This window comes from Falco biarmicus, chromosome 17, assembly GCF_023638135.1.
Source record: "Falco biarmicus isolate bFalBia1 chromosome 17, bFalBia1.pri, whole genome shotgun sequence".
Lineage (NCBI taxonomy): Eukaryota > Metazoa > Chordata > Aves > Falconiformes > Falconidae > Falco > Falco biarmicus.
The window spans coordinates 3,891,299-3,896,354 of NC_079304.1; the positions used below are offsets into that span (position 1 = coordinate 3,891,299).

Sequence of the window (5,056 nt, forward strand, 5' to 3'; positions counted from 1 at the left end):
GAAAAGTCTTTTCTTTGTGGCTTTCTGCAGAAGTTAAATGAACAAAAACAACAAAGGTTGCTCCACCTAGGCAGATGGCTTTTACCTGAAAGGGATACAGCCCACAGCCCACACTCCACCTACCCAAGCTTTAAAGAAATAAACATACAGTGACATGAAATCTGTTATCAAGGAAAGTTTCCCCACACTTAGAAAAACACTTCAATATTTTGTTCTCCGAGATGCTGCCAACTCACTTCTCCCCCGCAAACCAGAATGTGAGCAAACAGATAAGGCATCAGACACCTGTTTTTGGCCTTAAAGATGTTTCACTAGGCATTTTCCAAAGACCATTAAAAACCAGGCTACATGCAAGAGGTGAGAAAGAAAAGCTATTTACTAAAAAATGCCCAAGCAGACCCCCCAAAATGAGTGATGCAATGATAAATGGAATGACAGCTTGTTTGTGCCCCAGGCCGGGCTATGGCAGGACAGAGCAGCGTTGTCCTTCGAGGTTCCGCTAGCTCTGCCCGTAGCGCAGCCCAAGTCACGTCTGGAGCATGAGTCCCACCGCCGCTCAGGAAATGGGGATTTTATCACTGGCATCAGTCAAGCAGCCAGGAGCGGGCGCAGGCACTGCAAGGTAAGCTGGTGAGACAACGGGACGTCGGTGGGATGGCGGCCGGGATAGCGTGACCCCATTTGTCCCCACTCTGCTCTTCTTCCAGCTGCAGAGAGACGCCAGCCTGCTCCCACAGCTTTCATTCCATCAATCCCTACACGATCCCTGACGCTGCCAGCAATGCAGTGATGGTGAAGGGCTTCAGTAGGAGGTCATCCCATCTCCCCCCTGCCACATACCCATTTTCTGGAGTCTCCTCTCCTGGGTGAAGCACTCTCCACTGCTGTGGTGCTTCTGGGCAACGCGCATCCATCAGCTTTCCCTGCAAAATAAACATTGAAAAGCATTGGTTCCAGGTTTGCCAGGCTCTAGAGGGACAGCAGCACCAAGCCAAGCTGCACAGGGAATAAGAAAACTCCTCCGCACCAACGCAGCGTAAGAAGAGGGATGCGCTATCGCAGCACTGGGTGCATGGGGTGCATCCTTCCACCCAACATGCTGCCGGCTTCTGCCACCCAGCCCTCCCTGGCACCAGCTTTCCAGGCACTTTGGGGCTTTCCTGAGCTTTCCTGCTCCATGCTCTGCTCCCACCCTCGGGGCTCGCCCTCCCGAGTGCGGTGTTGGCTCAGCACGGCTTTGTGAACCAATTCATCCCCGTTTCAGCAAGTCCTGATCCATCCTGCATCGCAGGCTCTGAAGAAGCAGCAGCCCGAATGCCTCAGCATGGAGAAGCTCAGGGTCTGGTTCCCTTCCCAGCTTCCCTACACATTCCCTGCGTGATCCCAGACCAGACACTGAGGAACAGCAGGTCTCAATTCCCAAGCTATAAAATGAGACCATTAACACTTAATTCCTCTCATCCATTGTCTGCCCAGATTGTAAACTCAGTAGGAAAAACTGTGTTTGTAAAGCCTCTAGCATGACAGAGCCTCCAGGCGTAAATGAAATATAAAATAATAAAAATAATTGAAAATCCCCAGCAGGCAGTTGTAGAAGGAGCGGAATAGAAGAGAAACATATGCCTGCCTTTTAATGACAAAAATAAACACCCTCCAGGCAGCGGGGAGACCGCCGAGCTCCGCGGTGCAAGGGTGCTCATTGCTGTTCTGGGAAGGACTTGCAACACCGCCGCGCGGGATACCATGGCGAGCAGCGCCAGGCGGGTGGGCATCCTGTCACCACCAGCAGCAGCATCCTCCCACCGCAGCCTCAGCGCCCGATGCTTACCGGGCCTGGCACAGCCCGTGCGAGGGACGCCAGCACTGCCAGCCCCACGTGCTTCACCCCTGGCTCCGTGCCCGACACCGGCCCCGCCAGCCTGTACCGCTCCTTCCACGAGAAGCTGTTGATGGATTCCACTTCATCCAAGCCACCAACCCATGCCCAACCCTTCCCATTTCCAAGGCTGGAAATCCCGCCGGAGGCAGCGAAGCCAGCCAGGAGCGCTCTGCAGGCAGCGTGAGCACGGGGGAGAGCGTGCAAGGAGGGACCGCGTGGCTGGGCAAGCAGGGATGTGAACCAGCCATGCAGCAGCGTGCCAGGGGGCTGCAGAACTGCCACCCCAGGAGGGAGCGCCCACCCCAGCCCGCCCTGCACAGCCAGTGCTGGGAAGCGCTACCAGGGCTGCGTTTCAGGGAGGACCATGCGTGGAGTGCTGCTGCTGCTGCTGCTGCTGCTGCTGCTGCTGCTGCTGCTGCTGCCGCTGCTGCTGCTGCGGCTCATACCCCAGCCCTGGTCCCTGCACACCAGTGGATGGCAAAGGCTGGTGCAGCCAACACAGGGCGTGGGTTGGGGAAGGGGACACTCCCCTGCGCTCGCCACAGCCACAGACATGCCCCTCACACGCCACAAGTGTGCTGCACACGCAGGCCCACGTGCAGCGTCCGCTCACGCAATCACATGCTTGCACACACCTTCCCCTGTGCACACCACAGGAGGCACACACGGTCCTGTGCACCACTCCTTGCACACGCAGACACGTGCAATCACATACACACATGAGCAATCACACATGGGCTCGCATGCACAGATGTGTGATCACGTACTCACATGTGCAATCAAGCATGGGCACACGTGCAATCACGTGCCCCCCCATGTGCATGCACTTGTGCATTCCCATGGACCACATTTAACACTCACACACAATGCTTGTGTGCACACACGCCCTCACACATGGGCACAATCACGCGTGCACACCCAGGTGCGATATCACCTGCATGCACCTACACACCCTGGGCACACCCAGGCACACCCAATGCACACCCTGGGCACACTCGATGTACACCCTATGCACACCCAATGCACACCCGATGCACACCCTATGGACACTCGGTGCACACCCTGAGCACACCCGATACACACCCGATGCACACCCTGGGCACACTCGATGCACACCCTGGGCACACCCGATGCACACCCGATGCACACCCTATGCACACCCTGGGCACACCTGATGTACACACAATGCACATCCTATGGACACTCAATGCACACCCTGGGCACACCCAATGCACGCCCTGGGCACACCTGATGCACACCCTGGGCACACCCTGGGCACACTCGATGCACACCCTGGGCACACCCGATGCACACCTGATGCACACCCTGTGCACACCCAAAGCACACCCGATGCACACCCTGTGCACACCCGATGCACACCCTGGGCACACTCGATGCACACCCTATGGACACCCGGTGCACACCTGATGCACACCCTGGGCACACCCGATGCACACCCTGCACACTCCCCGGCACGCACAATCACCCACACGTACAACCCCGCGCGCGCCCCGCGCCCCGCGCAGGCGCCCTCGCGCCCCCCGCACCTGCCTCGTGGCGCCCCCTGGCGGCCCCGGGTGGGACGCGACTCCCGCCGCGCGGCCCCCCGCGCGCCCGCCGCAATGGGGCGGGCAGGCTCCACGTGACTGGGCCTGACCACTCCGGCTCCGCGGGGGGGGGCGGACAGCGGGAGCGCCGCGCCATCTGTGCACCATCGGAGCGGGGCGGGGGGCCCCGCCACCCCGGCGGCTTGGAGCGGCCCGGAGGGAGGGGGGGGGAGCGGCCGGGCTGCGGGGGCTGGGCGCGGCTGAGGAGAAATGGCGGGAACGGGGCGGCGGGTGTGCGGGGCCTGGTGGGGCGGCTGTCCCTGGCGCTGCGGGCAGGGCCCGGTCACCCCTTGCCATGGCGGCCTCGGGGGCAGCGCAGCAGCCGGTGGGCACCAGGGCCGCGGGGGGGTTATGGAGACCCCTCACTGCCCGGGGTCTCGGGGCTGCCCTTCCCCAGCGGGGCGGTGGGCCTTGGGCCGGGCCCCAGAGGCACAAACAGCGCTGCCCTCGCAGCCTGGGTTGTGAAATGGCACAGCAAACAGCACAGTCGCAAGGGGAGGGAACTACAAAAATGCTTCAAAAGGAGCATTTTAAAGGAAAATGGGAGTGGCGGGGCACACGGGGCACCTGCCCATCCAGGCTGAAGTGGTGAGGGCTGTGCTCCTCCGAGCCTATCTCCTGTGTGGGCTGGATAACACCGTATTGGATTTGTTGTAATGTAATTATTTGTGTATCGGGTCACAGGGATCAATGCTTAGTGAGCAGTGCTGCCAAGTCAGATCTCATCTAGGAGGTCCTTATCCCTGAGGAAACACGGGGGAGCATGTGTCAGACAAACACGGTGAACCGGTGTGTTGGGCGGCGCTGAGCTGGGTGCCGAGGGGGGCATCAGCCTGGGGGCTCACACCAGCCAGGGGGCTCACACCTGGTTACTTGTTACACCGAGGTTACTCATGCTGCCATTGCCCCCGTGGTGCGATAGGTGCTGTGCATTCGGAGCAGGGCACGGCACAGAGCAAAGCTCTAAAAAAATGGGGAAAAACGTTGCCATCCTACAATACTGCGTGCTGCTCTCCTGGCTCAACCTAGAAAGAATCTGAAAGAGAAGAAAATGCTTTAAAAATCAGGCTATTCCCATTCCTAAATGGGTACTGGCAAAGGGCGCTTCCCAGAGCAGTTTATGCCGCGGAGCAGAGCTGGCTGGCAGCCTGCTCCTGTGCTGGGCAACACGGGGGGAGCGCTGTGAGAAAGCACCAGCATCTCCACCTGGCTGGGGTGGGCTAGCTGCCTGTTCATTAACCACGTTGTTCATTATCCGTGTATTAAACACCAGGGGGGAATTACCTTGCGATTCCCGATGGCCGTGCCCCGCGCTGGGGCTGCTGTGAGCCGCTGCCACTGGAGGGCAACAGGAGACCACCGGATTTCTCGCACCCCCGAACGTGCGGTAGACCTAAAATGAGCACAAAGGGTAAATGAAATCAATCCGCTGTTGCAGAATCGGTCTGCTGGGAAGCAGAGCCCCGCAGAAAGATGAGGGAGCTGCAGCATGCCGGGGAGATCAAGCCCTAATTAGCTTTTTATGTGTTTTCTCCCCTGTATTATTTCCCAAAAAAGTTTCTAAATCTTT

At 59.0% G+C, this 5,056-nt stretch overlaps 1 long non-coding RNA gene across 1 annotated transcript; it reads left to right on the forward strand.

The window, feature by feature from the left end:
* Window positions 1-3,656: 3,656 nt before the first annotated feature.
* On the forward strand, window positions 3,657-5,056 carry LOC130160112 (uncharacterized). Its single transcript, XR_008825934.1, has 2 exons — window positions 3,657-4,267; window positions 4,760-5,056. It is a non-coding gene; the product is annotated as an uncharacterized LOC130160112 (long non-coding RNA).